Source organism: Erithacus rubecula (genome assembly GCF_903797595.1).
Source record: "Erithacus rubecula genome assembly, chromosome: 27".
NCBI lineage: Eukaryota > Metazoa > Chordata > Aves > Passeriformes > Muscicapidae > Erithacus > Erithacus rubecula.
The window spans coordinates 3,614,275-3,634,998 of record NC_136679.1 but is presented as its reverse complement, the minus strand read 5'-3'; positions in this window follow the sequence as shown (position 1 = coordinate 3,634,998).

The following is a 20,724-nucleotide window of genomic DNA, read 5'->3' as shown; positions in this document are numbered from 1 at the left end:
TGACTTCTGCCTTTCCTTATCTACTAGAGCAGATGGTTATCTGTGGAACTGACAAATTGTCTAGAGACTCCAGCGATCCCCCAGACCACCACTGCTTACCTGGCAGAATTATGACAACAAAAAAATAACAATTATTGATGACTGCAAGCAAACCATGCTATAAAAGGGAGCAGCAAACCAAAGTTTGGTGGAGCATGGAGTGGGCAGTTACCCCATGAATCCCAGCACTGCTTGCTCTGTCTGTATAAAATAAAGCATTCCAAATGCTGCAGAATATCCAGACCTTTGTTTCTCATAACAAGAAGTGTGTGAGCAGAGTTCTGTGCCAGAGTGACCATGGTGAGCTCAGTGTAGAGACCTCAGTGTGCAGGTAGCACTGTGGGCAAACAAGAAGGAGTTTTGTCTCAGCCCATGGTGGGATTGTTGGGGTGTCCTGAGCAGGGCCAGGAGCTGGTCTGGATCATCCTTGCTGAGTCCCTTCCAACCCAGGGATTTTGTAATCCTATTCTTTGCCCCTCCAGCACCTCCTTCCAGGCTGTTTTGGCCCCTTGCCCCATGATCTCACAGGGAATCCCATTTTTATGGTGCCTCATCAACGTTCCTGTGTGCCTGATCTGTGCCAGGTTCCCAGCTCAGGACATTCTCTGCTATTTTGGGTGTGTTTCTCTTGTACTGGGGGTCCCTGTGCAAGATGTGAGTGATGCCCCAGCAGCAGGGAAGGATCCCCTCCCTCCCTCCCTCCCTCCCTGCTGTCCCTCAGTCACTCTCGCTGCTGCAATGTCCCAGGGCTGCTCCAGTCAGGTTCTGCTCCAGCAGCACTCCCAGGCTTTGCTCTGCCCTCTTGGCTGCCTGGCCCCAGCTTTGCAGGTGCACAGGGTTGTTTCTCCCCAGGTAGTTTCCCCAGGTCCCTTGGTTGGAGCTCATCCCATTCCTGTTTGCCCACTGAAGCACATTCCAACCACTGTGGCACCAACCCTGCTCCCACTGCATTCCTGTTTCTCCCTCAAGCACCTGGAGTGTGGGTGGGAATAAAACAATAATTTATAGTCCTTGGTTAATCCAGGCTGGGAGAGCCTCCAGGAGGGCTCAGAGCAGGGCAATTCCAGGTTACATTTGGCTTCTCAGGGCCTTGTCCTTCCAAAATTTGACCTCCTCCAGAGACAGGATGCCAAAAGATGCCAAGATTCCAAGAGATGCCAAGGTCCCCAAGAGATACCAAGGTCCCCAAGAGATGCCAAGGTCTCCAGGAGATGCCAAGGTCCCCAAGAGATGCCAAGGTCCCCAGGAGATGCCAAGGTCTCCAAGAGATGCCATCCCCTTTGGGACACCTGGGTGACTGTCCTCACCCAGAGCTGCTCTTCCAGGCTGGAGTCTCAGGCTGGATGCTGAGCTGGCATCAGTTGGTTGGTTTAATGACACATGAATGATTTTAAGGATGTAAAGGGAACCCCAGGGTCACTGCTCAGGAGAAATGTGTCTGCTGGAGACAGAATGAGAGGAATTGACTTCCCCTCCTGCCCCAGTGCTTCTTTGCCACAGCTGCTGCTCCCTGTTTCTCCTGCCCCTCTCTGCCCCCTGGGACACCTGCCTGATCTCTCCACTGCAATTTAGTCATAAAAACTTAGTTATAAAAACTTCATTGCTTCTGTCCCATCATCCAGATCACCCAGGAGTGTTGGGAAGACACAGAACTCAGGAGCTGAGAGGTACCAAGGGCAAATGGTTTCCCTACAGAGTGGCTGAAGTTGAAACAAAACCTCTTTGAAATCCAGATCTGGGATCCCAGGGGCAAATCTTGTGTCTTACACAAGATATTAAATCCAGAATCTCAGTCACAGGACTTAAATCTAATTCACAGGAGTTCAATCTAAATCACAAGAGCTCATGGGGATGAAGGAAGCACACCAGGAGAGGCAGTGCCTCAGGGTCAGTTTGAGAGATGAGGACAAGCACAATTTTTAAGGCACAAACACAATTCCAGGGCTGGCACCTGCAGGCCTGACAGACCCCAAGTCCCTCTCTTGCTCCCAGTGTCCCCCTGGCTGCCATGGTGTGAGGGGATGTGACCAGAAAGTTTGGCTTTGTGCCAGTGGGAGAGCAGGGCATGGCATGAGGAGCTGCAGAGTCCCTTTGCTCTTCCTCTGCTTCATCCCTCCTGGCTCTCAGGATCCTGACACTCTGTCAGGGGCTCCCTGTGCTCCCCTGGTGCTGCCAGTGTCCTGGGTTGCAATGCAGGATGTCACCAGCAATGTGGATTCTGTCCCCATCTGTTAAACCAGGTAGGGCAGTGCCCCTGATTGCCTGGCACATATTCTCTGCTAATGGGCCATCTTTAAACCAGCTGGGGCAATCATCTTTATCTTTCCACAGCCCATCCTTCCTCCAGGAGGTATCTCCTGTTCATGGGTCATTGTTTAAAACTGGGTGTGGCAGTGATTCTTATCTCTGTGGGAATTATCTCCTGTTAATGGGCCATTGTTTAAAACTGGGTGTGGCAGTGATCTTTATCTCCTGGCACATATCTCCTGCTAATGGGCCATCTTTAAACCAGCTGGGCAATCATCTTTATCTTCCCACAGCCCATCCTCCCTCCAGGAGATATCTCCTGTTCATGGCCAGTGAGTCCCAGTGCATGACTGATAAAATTCCATCATCCCACTGGGAGATGCTCCAGCCAGGGCAGGAGCCAAGCCTTTCCTACCCAGATAAAAACTGAGATTTTGGACACCAAGGCACCTTCTTTCCACTGGATTCCAGAGGAAAACCAGACCCTTCCACATCATCCCTGGATCTTCAGAGGAAACTGCACCTTCTCCAGGAGCACTGCTCCAGCTGAACCACATCTGCCCCTGCAGGAGGATGCAGCCACCATTGAATGGGACTGTGCCACCACCCTGACTGACTGACGGGTGTCAGCTTGGATTCTGACTCTGGCTGGGTTGGGATTGTTCTTTGTAATACTGCATTTCTATTTTAATTTTCTTAGTAAAGAACTGCCTGAGCCCAGTGCTGCAGCTTTTTGCTTGAAATGCAGGGAGAGCCTTTCTGGGATGTGCTGCTCTGTTTTTCCTGGCTCTGAAGCAGCAGCTGGAAGCAGGTGAATTTGAAGAACTCTTTTCCCCCTTCCTGTGCCAGGACAGTTCCAGCCCTGTGGCATCAGAGGTCTGGGCTGTCACCAAGGGCACATCTGTCCCTTGCCCCTCCTGAGGATCTGCCACATCAGTGGGACAATCTCCAGGGACCCTGGGCCCCTCTGTGCCTCTTGCCCTGACAAATTGTTAGATGGTTTTGTATTTTCCTCACTGGAGCCACAAGCACACAGCAGATCCATGGCTGTGAGTGTTGCTCAGAGGATGCTGGTGGTCCTGGTGGCTCCTGCTCCTCCTAAATTCTCCCAGAGCCAGCAGCACTCCCTGAGAGCTCCCAGCAGCTCCAGTGAAGCTTTAACCACAATCACAGAATCCCAGGGTGGTTTGAGTTGAAATGAACCTTAAATCCATCCAGTGCCACCCCTGCCATGGCAGGGACACCTTCACTGTCCCAGGTGTCCTGTCCAGGGACCCTGCCAGGGATCAGGGGCTGCTCTGGCCCTGTTTCCTCCCACAGCAGCTCAGATCCCTGCAGCACAGGGTGACAAGGCAAACATTGTCCTGCTTGGCTCTCTGACATCCATCAGTGCCTCAGATTGATCCCTGAGTTTTACAAAGCACTGGGAAATCTGGGAGCCAGCAGGAAAAAACAGCTCACAGCTGGGACCTGCCACCTGCTGCCTTTGGGAAAGCCTCTCTCTGCCTGGAGGGGCTTTTATTGGACAGTTTTGAGATGATTTGGTGTTTTCCCATTCTGGTCAATGTTTCTGCTCAAGCAGTGGCACTGGTGCATCCTGGCACCGTGTTGGGAGCAGCAATTTCCATCCTGGCTCTTCCTCTGTCTCACACCTGCTACAAAATTCACCTATTTCAGTTCTGGTTCTGTGCTGACTGCACTTGGTGGGCAGGGGGACACACAAACCCTTGGGCTTGCCTGAAGATCAAGAGCAGCAGCAGGAAAAGCTTTGCAAGTCAAAGCATGAAATGGATATTCACATCTGAGCAGGGAAATGTCAGGTCTTGACTGAATGTGGAGAACAGACAAAACATGACAGAATTCCAATGAGGAGAGGGACTGGAGATCAGTTTTTCACTCAGGAATTGCCCTCTGAGCATGTCTAGAGGTTTGAGCTTTTCCATAGAAGGGGCACAGTCACCCTACCCAATTCTGCAGCCCTTGGGGGTCAGTAAAACAGACCAAAAATTCATTTTTAAAAGGATGTTCACTGCCTGAGCTCTAGGGGCTGATGGCCCAGCCAAGGGTGGGTGCCAGGGCAGGAAGGGGAGGTGGGGTTTTAATGTTTAATTGTCCTGGGAAGTCTCCACAGATTTTACACCCCAGTGTGACCCCTTGAACCTGAGAGCTCTTTTTGCAGTTGGAATGTTTGAAAATGACATCATTAAAGAGTGTGAACATCCAGCACCCACAAGGCAGATTCTGTCTCATTAAACTTCTCCCTTAATGTAGTCACTAAGGGCCATAATCCTTTCAAAAGGCAAAAATCCATCTAGAAATCACTCCCAAACCTGTGGCTGCTTGGGAATAATTTAATCATCACTGTGAGAGCTCTCCTCAGCTCAGGGTGTTTAAATTCCTCTGGGTCCTGGGTGATTTTTGCTCATTGTCCATGCACACAGTGCTGCAGGGAGACATTCCCAGGGCTCTGCCCAGACCAGGGATGGTTGGTGCCTGTGGTTCAGGGGCACACAGCACCAGCTGGCCAAAAATTTATCAACCTGCTGCATTTTCAGAGAAGTGTTGGTTATTTGCAGAAGGAAACAGGAGGAAGCACATGTGAAGTGATGCCCTGAGCACAGCACAAGGGTTGGACACTGTCCCAGGGGGAGGGACAGGAGCTGCTGCTGCACCTCCAGGGATTTTGTCCTGAGGAAGAAGAGTGATGATGGCCCAGGTGTGGCTAAAAAAATTAATATTACAGAGAAATGCTGCAGAGAGGCAGCTCCAGGTCTGAGGAACCAGAGGAAGAGGCTGCTGCTGTTTTGTTTTAGCCTCCAATCAACATCAATGTTCGAGCAGTTGCTGAAACACATCCCACTAAACACCAAATCTGCACTAAGTCAAATGCAAACCCCATATCTGCACACAGAGAAAGTTGTTCTTAGTAAAACCAAGATTCTTTTCATGCTATCAGGATCCCAAATGCTCTGCAGGGAGCATCTCTGTGCCTGTGACCTGTCCCTCCTGCACTGCAGCACAGAGGCAGCAAAGCTCAGCAAAGCCAGGCTTACAGGGGACACAGTGTGACCAAGGGTGAGGAGCCTGGTTCAGGCTGGGCACTGCAGGACTGTGTCACTCAGGAGGGAATTTTTAGGAGTTCTCTGTGGGTCCTGCAGGAGCTGGCAGCAGCTGATTCACTCTGGGCTCACTGTGAGTGCTGCCCATCCTCCCCATCCCTGTGTGACAGCAATGAAATATCCTCTGCAAGGGGAGCAGGGGCTGCAGCTGCCAGTCCCAGAGAGGCAGCAGTGCCTTGGCTCCTGCTGCTTTCAGTGGGAAGCTGGGCTGGGAGAGCCTGGGCTGCAGGACAGAGCAGGACAGACCCACTGCAGGCACCTCTGGGGGCTGGCAGGGACCCCTGCACCTGGGGGGGGGCTGGGTGTAATGGGAGAGAGGGAAAGGGGTTTGTGAGCTGTGCTGGTGCCACAAAAATTGCCTCAAGGTCACCTGAGACTGGCAGGGAGAGAAGATGAGAGTGAGGAGTGGGCAGGCAGCAAGGGGAGTTGGGTGTGGATGGAGGAAGGAGGGAGGGAGGGACCCTGATCTCCTGGCACATATTCTCTGCTAATGGGCCATCTTTAAACCAGCTGGGGCAATCATCTTTATCTTCCCACAGCCCATCCTCCCTCCAGGAGATATCTCCTGTTCATGGCCAGTGAGTCCCAGTGCATGGCTGATAAAATTCCATCATCCCACTGGGAGATGCTCCAGCCAGGGCAGGAGCCAAGCCTTTCCTACCCAGATAAAAACTGAGATTTTGGACACCAAGGCACCTTCTTTCCACTGGATTCCAGAGGAAAACCAGACCCTTCCACATCATCCCTGGAACTTCAGAGGAAACTGCACCTTCTCCAGGAGCACTGCTCCAGCTGAACCACATCTGCCACTGCAGGAGGATGCAGCCACCATGGAATGGGACTGCTGCCACCACCCTGACTGACTGACGGGTGTCAGCTTGGATTCTGACTCTGGCAGGGTTGGGATTGTTCTTTGTAATACTGTATTTCTATTTTAATTTTCCTAGTAAAGAACTGTTATTCCTAATTCCCATATCTTTGCTTGAAAGCCCCTTAATTCCAAATTCATAATAATTTGGAGGGAGGGGGTTTACATTCTCCATTTCAAAAAGAAGCTCCTGCCTTTTTTTGGCAGACACCTGTCCTTCAAACCAGGACATTCCTTCAGACAGGACCATGGAAAACCCACACCCAGCTCTGAAATGGCCACATGTTGAGTGAACCTGAGAGTGGCTGAATTGCAGTGACACCATTTGGGTGCTGCTCCTGCCTGGCAGGGACAGGGAGGCCTGAGGACCCTGGGAGGGATCAGTGCTGCCAGAGGAGCTGAAGTTCTTCGATGTGGAAGATTTCAGAGAAATGCAGATATTGCCAGTGCAGAGAGGTGCAGAGACAGAGCAGAGCAGTCTTAGTGAGGTGAAGTTTTTGGGGGGTGAAATGGGTTCCAAGATGTGTTTGGTGCACCAGGGTTTTAGAGAACACACATTTCTGCAGCTTTCCTCTAAGCTGAAGGGATCTCCTGTCCCCTGTCACTGGGCAGGGGTCCCTTCCCCCTTTGAACCAGGTGCTGCAACCAGGAAAGTTCCCAGGGAGCTGGTGAAGAGGAGGGGGCACTGAGGGGGCTCAGGTGCTCTGCTCCACGTGGAGTTATTGTAGAGAGGAGTGACACACTCCAGGAAAGCTCCTCTGACCCCACAGAGAATTAGGGAAGGACTCCTCAGGTGAACCTGCCCCTGGGTGCTGCACAGTGCAGGGCACATGGACCTTAACTGTGTGAAAAATGACCAAAGAGTGACCCCAGAAGGTTTGTGGTGAGACTTTTGCCCCATGAACTGAAATAAATCTTGTTTTATTCCATTTTTCCCTCGCCTCCCTTTGCCCTGTAGAATAGCAAGAGCTGCTCTCCTGTGTGTGGGCTGCTGAGTCAGAGTTCTGATGATTTGGGAAGTCAGAGGGATTTTTGCTGTGGTGCAAGGAGGTCACAAGATGGTTTGGTGTGGAAGGCACCTTAAAGATCATCTTGTTCCAATCCCTGCTGTGGGAAAGGCTGTCACCCTCTGGAGCTGCCCCATCCTGCCTGTCCCTGAGCATGCCAGCTCCCCTGGGTGTGTGGGGATGCTTGGCAGGGAGGGCCAAAGGGAGGAGGGATGGAGCTGCAGCTCTGAGCTCTGAGAGGGTGAATTGTTACCCTGACCTTGCTGCACCAAATCCCTTCTGGGTGAAATCAGCTGAGCTTGGCTGAAGAAATGCAAAACCCCCAGAGGACACCTGGACTGCAGAACCCATCTCTTGGTATGAGATTGTTTTTGGGGCATGGGAAGCTCAGAAATTCCTATTGGAAGGGCAGGGGGGATGGAGGATCCTTCAGGGGTCCTGGTGGTGTGTTTGTGCTCTGGGGGAGTAGGGACCTCTCTTTGGGTGAGCTGAGGGAAAAGTGACCAGCACCAAGTTGAGCTGCCAGCCAGAAAAAGCCACTGTGAGCCCCTGGCAGAGGCCCTGGGGAGCTGGCTGGGCTGTGAGCCCCAGCCTGGGCACAGATGTCACCTCTGAGAGCAGCAGGACGTGTCCCAGGCTCTGCCACCTGCAGTGGCACCTCCAGGAGGATGCAGCCAGCCCCCCACCTGCAGCAGAGGTGAATGAGACACCCAGGGGCAGAGGACAGTTTATGGAATGGGATTCCTCAGCACTGGGATTTGCCCACAGCCTCCTCCTGGCCATGCTCAGGGTGGCTCTGTCCTGTTTCCCTCTGTCCTGTTTCCCTCCTGGCTGGGCTGGGCTGTCTCACCCAGGCAGGAGCTCAGATGCTGCAGGAGCTGGAGTGGTTTAAGCCTCCTCCTTGTTGTAAATGGGATGTTAAACATGGGAAGGGGACAAAGGAGCAATAGCAGTGAGCTGAGGCAGTGGCTTATGCTGACAGTTTGATCAGTCTATTGGAAAGACTTCTGAGAGATTATTTAGTTACAGTGAGAAGAAGGGGAAGATTAAGACTTTCTGTCCAGCAGAAGAGGGCAGGACAATAGCTGTGAGTGGGAATTCGGACCAGGGGAGTGCAAAGGCACCAATCTCAAAGCAAAAGACCAATGCCCAGCACTTGTTGCAGATTCTCTTTCATTGCCTTCAAACCCAGCCTGTGCCTTTCTGCAAAGAGCTGCTGGAGCCAGGACTAATGAATTGCTCACCCTTGGGGTGGGGGGTGACATCAGTGGTCACACAGCCCTGCCTGGCTTTGCCAGGAGGATTTTTCCCTGTGCCCTGTGCCCATGAGGAGGCAGAGCCCACTCAGTGTGTGCTGAGCACAGGATGGAACAGAGCTGGGATCCAGCTGTTGTGTAGGGGGATCAATACTACCAACATCCCTGAATAGATCAATACTCTCTAACTGAAGCTAAAATCCTCCAGCAGCCTTTGCTAAAACCCCTGAGGTCTCCAGGAGGGGCCCAGGGCAGGGACAGGAGTTCTGCATACTGTGAGTCTAAGGCAAGCCAGAAATTTCAGATAATTTCAGATAATCTCAGATAATCTCAGGTAATCCCAGGTAATCTCAGGTAATCCCAGGTAACACTGTGGTAACTGCAGAGCCCACAGGGAGCCCAGGCTCCCTGGTGCAGGGCTGCAGGAGGGACAGAGGTTCCCCACACGGGCTCTGCTGAGCCTCCAGTGCTGCAATATTCCTTGAACCCACAGGCACTGAGGACAATTCCTCTGGCCCTGCTGATTTTTCCCCTACTGCTTTATTCCTTTGTGACCCAAACAAGTTTTGTAAAGACAATATCTTTAAACCTTCCCAAGTGCTCTGTCTGCTCCCCTTGCAGAAGCAGCAGAGCCCTGGGAGCTGCTCCCAGCCCCAGGTGAGGCTGCTGCCCTCCCATCCCATCCCATCCCATCCCATCCCATCCCATCCCATCCCATCCCATCCCATCCCATCCCATCCCATCCCATCCCATCCCATCCCATCCCATCCCATCCCATCCCATCCCATCCCATCCCATCCCATCCCATCCCATCCCATCCCATCCCATCCCATCCCATCCCATCCATCCCATCCCATCCCATCCCATCCCATCCCATCCCATCCCATCCCATCCCATCCCATCCCATCCCATCCCATCCCATCCCATCCCATCCCATCCCATCCCATCCCATCCCATCCCATCCCATCCCATCCCATCCCATCCCATCCCATCCCATCCCATCCCATCCCATCCCATCCCATCCCATCCCATCCCATCCCATCCCATCCCATCCCATCCCATCCCATCCCATCCCATCCCCATCCTCCTGGCACCATTCCCACAGCCTCCCCTGGGTTTTGAGTCCTTTGTGAGGAGCAGAAACAAATCCTGCACCTCTGGCACCCTCAGAACTCCAGGTTCAGTGTCCCAGGGCCAAACCTGGGACATTTTATGGATCTTTCACAGCCTTGTGCCTACCCTGTGCCCCCCATCCCTACCAGGGGTGATTTCTCTGCAGACACAGCCCTGGTTTGGCATTTCCAGAGCTGCATCAGGGAATCCCAGGATGGTTTGGGTGGGGAGGGACCCTAAAGCCCATCTCATTCCAGCCCCTGTCCCAGGCAGGGACACCTCTCACTGTCCCAGGCTGGCCTGGGACACTGCCAGGGATCCAGGGGCAGCCACTGCTGTGTTTGTATTTATTTTCCTGTATTTTTTCTCACTCATTTCTCACTGGCAGATCCCTGGGCACAACAATGACAAAGGACTATGGCAAAATTGGCAGGGAATAACCTGTGCAAAATCCCCGTGGCTTTCTTTTTTTTTTTTATTTTTGGAGTGAGGAGGTTCTTAACTAAAAGAAAATAAATGCCTGGTCCTCAGGAATGCTCCTTGCTGCACAAATAAAACTCTCCAGTCCCTCAGTGTGACTCAGTGGCCAACATCAGCTCTTCAGAAATGTGTTGGTCCTTGCAGGGACCTGGCACCAAGAAGCACAAGGGGTCTGACTGTGGCTGGAAAACTAAGTTGGGTCTCAAAGTCCTGACAGTTGAAGAAATAATGAAATTCAGAGGCTTGTGTGGAGCACAGAAGGAAGATCAAGATATTGGCTGGCTGTTAAATGAGTTGAGCACAGGAATTTCAATCACAGCATAATTAGGAGATAATCCCCTCCCCTCCCTGCCAGCAGCTCTCTTTGGAGGCACAATGAGGATCGTGGAACCACAGACTGGGTTGGAAAGGACTCCCAAAATCATCTTGTCCACCCCCTTCCACTAGACCAGGGGGCTCCAAGGCCCATCAGCCTGGCCTCAGACACCTCAAGAACCTCAAGAACCTCAAGAAAAGCAAAAGCAAGGATCTGAGCCAGGGCTGGGACAGGCTGGGGGCTGACTCAGTGTGCAGAAAAGGATCCTGGTGGGCAGCACTGGAACAGGAATCTGTTGTGCCCCTGCAGGAAAAAAGGTCAGCTGCATGCTGGGGCTGCATTAGCAGGATGGAAAATTGAGGGATGTGATTTCCTCCTCTATTTAGCACAGGCAGAGTCCCATGTCCAGCCTGGGGATGGGAAAACCTTGGACACAGAGGTGGGACCAGCACAGTGGTCAGGGTGGGTTCCTGTGGAGAGACCAGCAGATGATCCTGGAGATCAAATTAATCTGAATTACTGTTCTGTGACCCCATAACTCAGGGAGCAGTGGCCCAGAGTGTGGCTGCCATTGTCCATGGGGAGTGCCTGAGCCCAGAGAGACCCCCTCACACCAGTGCCCCAGGGAACCTCCCTTTGGTGTCCTGCTTCAGGTCACCTCCCCTGTAATGGAGGGGTCACCTCCCCTCTGATGAGGTTCCTGCCCTGCACTCTGACACTGGGATGGGCACTGGGGATTTAATTATCCCAAATGGCACTTCCTGACTCTCCATCCCCCCCCAGAGCAGGATGAGGCTGCAGGCACCAACCAGGCAGGTGCATCCCAGGAAATCCTTCCCAGCAGGTGAGCACAAAACCCACCAGGCTGTGGAAAAGCCAAGGGGATGCTCCTCCCTGCCCCACAGCAGTGCCTGGAGCCAGCCTGGCCTGCCCAGAACATTTCAGAGGAGGTTTTGGAAGCCTTGGGTGGGTGTGAGTCCATAGCAGAGAGGATGCTCAGGGAACAGTCCCCAGGGTGGGCTGGGTCGGAACCAGCACCAACCTGCACCAGCCTCTGTTGGGATGGATGGGGATGTGGCAGGAAGGTCTCACAGATATTTATGTATAACAGAAAGATCTTTGCATATAGAATCTGAAGAAGGAATAGAAATGATAGCAAGTTTTGATATAGAAGGAAAGAATTGTTGAGCCATTCTTACTGGATAACTAAGAAGGCAAAGAGCAAGTGAGTTGGAAGGGGCTTTTAAGGCTCTGGGCAAAGGATAAATCCACCTCAAAAAAAAAAAAGATGTTTTTACCAAGCAAGAAGTTTTTCACAGACAAAAATGCCATGTTGCAAGTAGAGAAAAATCTTAGAATTTTCCACTGCAAGAAAACTGAAAAACAACTTCTAGCTTAAACTGTATTACTCTAACTTTTAGTGATTGGAGAGTAGTAACAAGAATATGGCAATGTTAGTAGGTATGATGGGCTATAGGTGATTGTAAATGTGTTGACTGGTTGTCACGTTTTAAGATGCTCTGTAATAAACAGTATATAATGCATTTATTGTAACCAGAACTAGGGGAATCTTTCAGACAAACCCAGAGCTGAGGCTGGCAGGTGTGAGCTGGGCTCCTGTCACCCACAACCCGTGAATTGCTGCATCATTTGGATACAATAAACAGCTTTTTGAAGAGCCCCTGGAGTTCTGCATCCCTCATTTAGGCTCTCAGGACCCCCAGCACCTCCTCTGCACCCTCCAGCCCTTGTGCAGGGTGAAGGAGAGCACCAGGTAAGCTTTTCACTCACAGTGCTGGGTGGGGGCAGCTGAGAGCCTGAAGAGCACAGAAATGATCTCTGCAGTGGCTGTGGGGCTGTGGAACCTCCTGCTGGAGGGGAAAAGGGTTTGGGATGGAGCACCTGAGGCTGGGAGAGCTGGGACTGTGCAGCCAGGAGAAAATCACAGACCTTGTCAGTGTGTGGAAATAACTGGGGGGGAAGGTGGAGAAACTCCTCTGACAGGACAAGGAGAAAAACCTGAAAACCATGGAATTCTCTGAGCGTGGGGAGACTCCTGTTGCCTGTGAGTGTGACAGAAGAGCTGACCCAGAGAGCCTGTGGGGATTCCAGCCCTGGGAACAGCCCAAGGGACACAGCCTGGCACCCTGCCCTGCCTGCCCCTCCTCAAGCTGAGCCCTGTGACCTCCTGAGTCACTCCCAAACCCCACTGTCCCTTGATGCTGTGATTGAAATGCAGCTCCTTGCTGCTGAGGGACCCAAAGCATCTCTGTGGGGTTTAGGACAGGTCTGCCTGGTTCCATTCTGATCCCATTCCACATCCAGACACGTGGCAGGGTGGGGGTGAGGGAGAGGGGGAAGAGGCAAAGGTGAGTTCAGTGCCATGGTCACAAAGACAAGGATTGTTGGGAACACTCCCACTGGAGCCTGGCTGAGTTTCCTGGGACAGCTGGAATTGCCAGGGCTCTGTCCAGAGCCAGAGTCACTGCTGGGCCAGCTCCTCCTCTATCCCTCCTCTGTCCTCCCTGGTCAATACTGAGATGGGAATGATCCCAAATATCAAAATTCCCAACCTCCTGCTTTTTTTAACACCTGACCCTGAGAGCCTCTTGTTTCCAGTTTGGGTTCTTGTGAAAAAATCCCACCCTAAAAGCCATTATCTTACTGATGGGAGAAATTCTCATCCCCAAAATGTCACCCATTCACAGTCCCTTTGCTCAGGCACAATTTTCTTTCTCCATAAATCTCCCAGCCCTGGATTTTCTGCTGCACTTTGTTCTGTTGCTCATTGCCTCGTGCTGTGATCTCAGCCTCCCCTCCTGGTGTCACCCCCACCTCTGCTGCTGGAACCAGCCAGCCCAGCAGAGCAGCGGGAGGGGAGCCAGGGGTGGGACTGTTGGGGTGTCCAGGGTGGGATTGTTGGGGTGACAGGGTGGGACTGTTGGGGTGCCCAGGGTGGGATTGTTGGGGTGCCCAGGGTGGGATTGTTGGGGTGCACAGGGTGGGATTGTTGGGGTGCACAGGGTGGGATTGTTGGGATTCACAGGGTGGGATTTTTGGGGTGCAGAGGATGGGATTGTTGGGGTGCACAGGGTGAGATTGTTGGGGTGTACAGGGTGGGATTGTTGGGATTCACAGGGTGGGATTGTTGGGGTGCAGAGGATGGGATTGTTGGGGTGCACAGGGTGGGATTGTTGGGGTGCACAGGGTGGGATTGTTGGGGAGCCCAGGGTGGGATTGTTGGGGTGTCCAGGGTGGGATTGTTGGGGAGCCCAGGGTGGGATTGTTGGGGTGCACAGGGTGGGATTGTTGGGGAGCCCAGGGTGGGATTGTTGGGGTGCACAGGGTGGGATTGTTGGGGAGCCCAGGGTGGAATTGTTGGGGAGCCCAGGGTGGGATTGTTGGGGTGCACAGAGTGGGATTGTTGGGGTGCACAGGGTGGGATTGTTGGGGTGCACAGGGTGGGATTGTTGGGGTATCTGTGCAGGGCCAGGGCTTGGACTGGCTGATCCTTGGGGTCCCCTCTATCCCAGGACTTTCTGTGATTCCCTCAGTGGGGCAGGACAGGAGCTGCACAGAGGGGTCCCTGCTGATGGCATTGGAGCCTGGCTGATTGCTGGGGAGGAATTTGGGCACAAGTGCTCCTCAGATGAGACTGGGTGTGAGGAACAGCCCAGCTGAGATTTTGAGGCTCCAATGGCCTCTTGGGAAAGTCAGAAGTTGGCTCAGACAGCAGCAGGAGCTCTGCAAATCCCCTTCCTGCTGGGTTTGTGCTGAAGTTTGGGGTCAGTCAGACCCACCCCAAGTTCTAAAGGGAATCCCTTTGCCTGAGGGGCAGCAGATCCCTGCAGGGAGAGCAGCACCCCTGTGTGAGCAGGGCCAGGGCTCTGCCCCATCCCTGTGCCAGTGCTGGGGTCAGTGCTGCTGCTGCACTTTGGGATATGAGCCCGTTTTTGGGGGAGCTGCTGCACTTGGGGTGACTCAGGGCTCTGTCACAAGCTGGGGAGTGATTTGGGATCTGCTGCCAGCACTTGGTCTAGGCAGCAAACACAGCCTGGCTGTGAGCAAAGGGGAGAGGGCTGGGAATGGGATTGGGATGGGATTGGGATGAGATGGGAATGGGGATGGGATGGGGATGGGGATGGGAATGGGGATGGGAATGGGGATAGGAATGGGGCTGGGGATGGGGATGGGGATGGGGCTGGGGATGGGGATGGGGATGGGAATGGGGATGGGGATGGGGCTGGGATGCTTCTCTTGCACAGCCTGGATGAAGCTGCTGACAAGGGGCTGGCTGTGCCAGAATTGGGTCCTGCATTGTTCCCTCACCAGATAGAAATGTTATTTATGTTCAGCAATGCCTGCTCAAAGCTGTGCCACTCTCAGTTTGGAAAACACAATCAACTGATTTGCCATGGGAGAGGATCTATTCTGCAGGGACTGTGATAACATTATTCGACCCTGCATTTACATAAATGCATATAATTTGCATATGCAAATGCAGGCTTCCAGCCCGTGACTGCAATAAACAGGGCAAGATTTTCCTCCAAACGCTGGGGTTTGCTGGGTGCTGGCAGGGCTGTGACCTGGCACCTCCCAGGGCTGCTGTCCCCTCACTGCCACTGCACCCTGCACTCAGCTCCCCTCCCTGCCTCCTTCCCAGAGCTGGCAAAATGTGGGAAATGTGTCCTGCCAGGTTTGAGGGGACAGAAATCTCCTGTGGGGACCAAAGGCATTCTGAGTTAGGAAAGCAACAGCTGTTCTATTCCCTGGGTCAACCCTGTCCCTGTCCCTCAGTCTCTGGTCACTCTCACCCTGGTTTCTTGTTGGCCTTTTTGCTTTAACCCCTCCCTGGACCCCCCCATGTCCCCTGCTAATTGGTGTCTGATGCTCTCCCTGCCCTGCTCATCCCCTGTATTTAACAGAGACCCTTACAAAGCCTTTGCTTCTCAACTCTGGATGAGTGGCTGAAATAAACATCTGTGAAACCCCAAATGCAACAACCTCCCACTCACGTGGGGGTGCTGACATCCCCCAAGCCCTCTCCAGTTTGGGGGGACACCTTGGGAGTGGGTGGCCTCAAAAACTGACTGGTGCCACTGCCCTGAAATTCCCCAAGGTGAATCACAGACTTTGGCATTGGAAAGAGACATCATGGAAAACACCCCGGGGGTGGGAATTACCACACCCACTCAGCTGTGCCAGGCTGGGGTGATTCAGGGCTGCCTCTGAAGGAGAATGAAGTCTCCAGGCTGGTTCTGCTCCTGTGAACAGCCTGGGGTTACCCCAGAGAGGAGAAACCCTGGGTGGGGAGGGGGCAGAGGGGCTCTGGGGCAGTGGTCAGTTGAGCAGTGGTCAATGGGCAGTGGACTGTCTCAGTTAATTTTATTCCCAGAAGTCCAATAATTTCACCAGGCAGCAACAATAATCCTTTGAATAAATGAAATGGTGGCTTTTGGGCTACTCCAGACAGGATAAGATGTGAGAAATGTGCTTTGCACCCTCCAGATGGAACAGGGGAACCAGCAGCACCCCTGGGTGTGGGCACTGCAGAGGGGGCTGGTCCTGGGGCACAGCTCCTCTGGACTGATGGGCTGGGAGGAAGGAAAATATTTGGGAGCATCACCAGGGGACTTGTGCTGAAGAGGTCTCCAGATGAAAAAAAACCCAGCTAAGCAAAAATCTGGGGAAGAAGTAGGAGGTGGGGGATGTTTGGAGATGGGGGATTTGCCTCCCCAGGTCAGCACAGGGGATGAGTCCTGCAGGAGGCTGAAACCTGCCTGGCATGGGCAGGGCTGAAGGGACTCCTCACCTGGCCTTGCCTGGGTGAAGCAGCTTTTTATTCCCCATTTTACTGCCTCCAGTTCAAGCCATGAGCTCTTTCTACTTTTACCCTGCTGATTCTTCTCCCCATCCCACTGGAAAAGGAGCAGGGTGGGGTTTGGCTGCCCACCTGAGCCAACCCACAACAAGAAACCATAAACATAAACAATAAACCATAAACATAAACCATAACAATAAACATAAACCATAACCATAAACCATAACCATAAACCATAACCATAAACCATAAACAATAAACCACAAACTTCTGCTCCTCACCACACTCCTGCCATCATTTGTGATCTGCAGAACCTGTTCTGTATTCACTTGGAATTCTCTCTAAGTCTAAATATTGCCTCCTCACCTGAGGAAATTCAACCCTTCCAGTCCCTTGGTGGTTTTTTTTTCATTTTTCCCCTCATTCTATAGGAAATGCAAACACACCTTGGGGGGCAACAATAAGATAAATAATGACTGCAATAATGCCATGCTGGCATTTTCTGTCCTGAGAGCAAATCCAACAAGAGCTCCTAAGAGACCTTTCCTATCTCTTATCAACCAACATGGCCCCAAAAATCTGGGCAAGAGGAGGAGCAGCAAAGGGAATTTTTGTAGATTTTGCACAGTTTCACTTCTTGGTTGGTGAGCACTGAAGCATCAGCTGCAGAGCCCATCCCATAATAATGTCTGTCAAAGAGGCACTAACAGAAAATCTGACCTACAGTGGTGTTGTGCAGATTTGGGACCCTTTTTTCCAATTTGCATTATTTAATTTGATTATCCACTGGGTGCCACCCACTCCAGTCTTCTTCCTTTGTGCTTTGCCACCCTGAGCAGTGTGGCCATGACCAAAATCCATCACAGAATCCTCACAAAATCATGGAAGGGTTTGGGCTGAAGGGACCTTAAGGCCCATCCCAGCTTTATTCACATCTCTGATCTCTGCTCCCCACCCCAACCCTCCTCAGTGCTGGGCACTCTGTCCTTGCAAAACTCTGCTGTTGACTCCTCACCAATCTAAAAAAAAAAAAAATCATATTTTTCTGTATTTTGTAACAAATAATCTGATCTGGACTTATGGGAAATTTTACTCCCAGAGTTTTTGGTCAGGAACAGAGATTAATCAATATGTAAAATTAAATATTTTCTTACTTATTATTGCTGAGAAATTTCTGCTTTTGTGGGGGGATATGGCTTTTTTTCCAGCCCCATACCAGCTACAGGAAAGTTTAACTGAGTTCAAAGCTGGGGAGTGATGGGGACCCTCTCTTAGGTGATATTTTGTTAAATGCCAAGTGACTGGGGAGTTACTGGAGATGAACTGAAAGCCAAACCTCGAGGAAAATGTTCCTTGAGCATCTCCATCCTTTCCATGGGACACTTTCCTAATGGAATTCATTCCAGCACTCAGGGCAGGTTTTTACACCCAGCTGTTCATTTCCCCAGCAAGACTTGGATCCACAGCCTTCAGCACCAGGGCAGAAATCTGATTTTCCAGTTCCTGTGTGGTTTCCACCTAAGCAGAGAAGTCAATGCCCACCTTGAGCTGAGCTCTCTGAGGTGGAACCCAGGAGTTTCCTCCTCCAAGCCCTGCTCCAGAGAGCAGCTGGGGGATGCTGGGCTCAGGGGCAGGCACAAACAAACCTCAGCCTGGGCTGGGCACCAAGGACCAACTCCTGTCCCATGGACACTGCCAGGACTGGAACAGAGCCCTGAGCCAGGACTGGAACAGAGCCCTGAGCCAGGACTAAAATCACAGCCCTGAGCCAGGACTAGAACCACAAACCCTGAGCCAGGACTAGAACCAGAGCCCTGAGCCAGGTCTAGAACCAGAGCCCTGAGCCAGGACTAGAACCACAAACCCTGAGCCAGGACTGGAACCACAGCCCTGAGCCAGGACTAGAACCAGAGCCCTGAGCCAGGTCTAGAACCAGAGCCCTGAGCCAGGACTAGAACCACAAACCCTGAGCCAGGACTGGAACCACAAACCCTGAGCCAGGACTGGAACCAGAGCCCTGAGCCAGGACTAGAACCACAAACCCTGAGCCAGGACTAGAACCACAAACCCTGAGCCAAGAATAGAATTCAGAGCCCTGAGCCAGGACTAGAATCACAGCCCTGAGCCAGGACTGGAACCACAAACCCTGAGCCAGGACCAACAAACAGGGACTTTGTTTCTGGAGGTCTTATTTTTATAGAGGAAAAATGAGCAAATTGAAACGAGAAGTAAAAATATAGAGATAGTCACAGCTCAGTGCTCTGCATAAATTCCCTGTCAAACAGACAACAGGTGGATTTCATAAAAATCTTACTAAGGGGAAGTTGATTGTTACCAAACCAAATCAGACTGGAGCAGGTAATGTGCAATAATCAGAATTTAAAAAGGCAATTGAAATATTTTGCAGCAATAAAAAACCCTTCCAAAAAAACCCCCAAAAACAAACAAAAAAAAAAACCCACCAAAAAACCCCAACAAGTACCCCCCACCAAAAAAACAAAACAAAACAAAACAAAACCCAACCCAAAAAAATGTAAACCAACAAGAAACCCCCTTAAAATATCTAAGAGACCTCTGCAAATGTGCCCCTGGCAGCAAGAAACTCCCAAAGTCCATGGGAGGAAGGAGTGAGGAGTGAAGAGCTGAGTGGCTTGTCAGGACTGTGAAAAACTCCTGTGACATTTTTCAAGGACCGCTGCAAATTTCTTAAATAAAAATCTCCACAATTTCTAGAAAGTAACTGCAGAAAACTTGGGTGAGTCTGTGACACAGAAATGGGATCAGAATAAAAAAACCCTGGAGATTTTATCACCCAGCACTGACCCTTCCTGCCCCAGTGAGGGTCTGATTGTTGAAAACAAGATCTGGCAGATCTGGAGCCTGGGGCAGGCTGGTGCTGGGGGCAGCAGGGGAAGTTTCTCATTCAAAAGTGCAGGGACTGGGAAAGGTGCCAGTTAGACTTGATTAGATTTGTAAGATTAATTAAAAGCAGACAGGTTCAGTGAATTGTGAAAAAGACAAATTAGCAAATTAGCAAATCAGGAAACCTATCTTCAGAAAAGGAATTAGAGGCTTTGGCTCCTTTATCAGGGCAAATTGACTTTTCCAAGTGTGGTTCTTTCATGTTCCAGGGGTGGCAAAGCTCCACTGGCAGCCCAGGTGATGGAGAGGCAATTTCCAGGCAGGGCAGGGGAGCCCCTCCAGCCAAGGCTCCCAGTTCTTGCTCAGGGTTTTCTTCTGGGTGTTTTGTTTTGGGTGTTTTGTTTTGGTAGTTTTGTTTTGGTTGGTTTTTTTGTTGTTGTTGGGTGTTTTGTTTTGGGTGTTTGTTTTGTTGTTGGATGTTTTGTTCTGGGTGTTTTGTTTTGGTTGTTTTGTTGTTGGATGTTTTGTTGTTGGTGTTTTGTTTTGGGTGTTTTGTTTTGGATGTTTTGTTTTGGATATTTTGTTATTGGATGTTTTGTTTTAGGTGTTTTGTTTTGGGTGTTTTATTGTTGGATGTTTTGTTGTTGGGTGTTTTGTTTTGGGTGTTTTGTTTTGGATGTTTTGGGTGTTTTGGGTGTCTTGTTGTTGGATGCTTTGTTGTTGGAAGTTTTGTTTTGGGTGTTTTATTGTTGGATGTTTGATTTTGGATGTTTCGTTGTTGGATGTTTTGTTTTTGGTGGGTTTTTTTTTGTTGTTTTTGGATATTTTGCTGTAGTATGTTTTGTTTTGGATGTTTTGTTGTTGGATGTTTTGTTTTAGGTGTTTTGTTGTTGGATGTTTTGTTTTGGATGTTTTGTTGTTGGATGTTTTGTTTTGGGTGTTTTGCTGTTGGGTGTTTTGTTTTGGGTGTTTTGTGTTGGGTGTTTTGGGTGTTTTGCTGTTGGATGTTTTGTGTTGGGTGTTTTGGGTGTTTTGTTTTGGGTGTTTTGGGTGGTTTGCTGTTGGATGTTTTGTTTTGGGTGTTTTGTTTTGGGTGTTTCGAGTGTTTTGGGTGTTTTGCTGTTGGATGCTTTGTTTTGGGTGTTTTGTTTTGGATGTTTTGGGTGCTTTGCTGTTGGGTGTTTTGTTTTGGGTGTTTTGGGTGTTTTGCTGTTGGGTTTTCTGTCCCCTTGGTGTGTGCTGGATGGTGACTGGAGAGAGGAATCCCCAGCCAGGGCAGGGTCAGACAGAGGAGCAGTCTGAGGAGGTTTGCAAACAGCTGTTTTTGGGGTCAGTTTGGGATTTCTGAGGAGTCCTGGACATGGTCCCAGCCAAGGAAACAGAGGGGTCCTGGAGGGAGAGAGCTGGGGGCTCTCAAGATCCCCCTGTCCCAAGGAAAACCTTATCCCAGGAAAAGCTGCAAATCAGCACAGGGGTGTTCAAGGGCTCCAAGTGTTAACCACAGCACAAAAGCCACAGAACTCTCAGCCTGTGTCATCCAGACATTGCCTTCATCCTGAAAACTTCACCCAAGCAACCTGAAATAGCCCAGCCTGG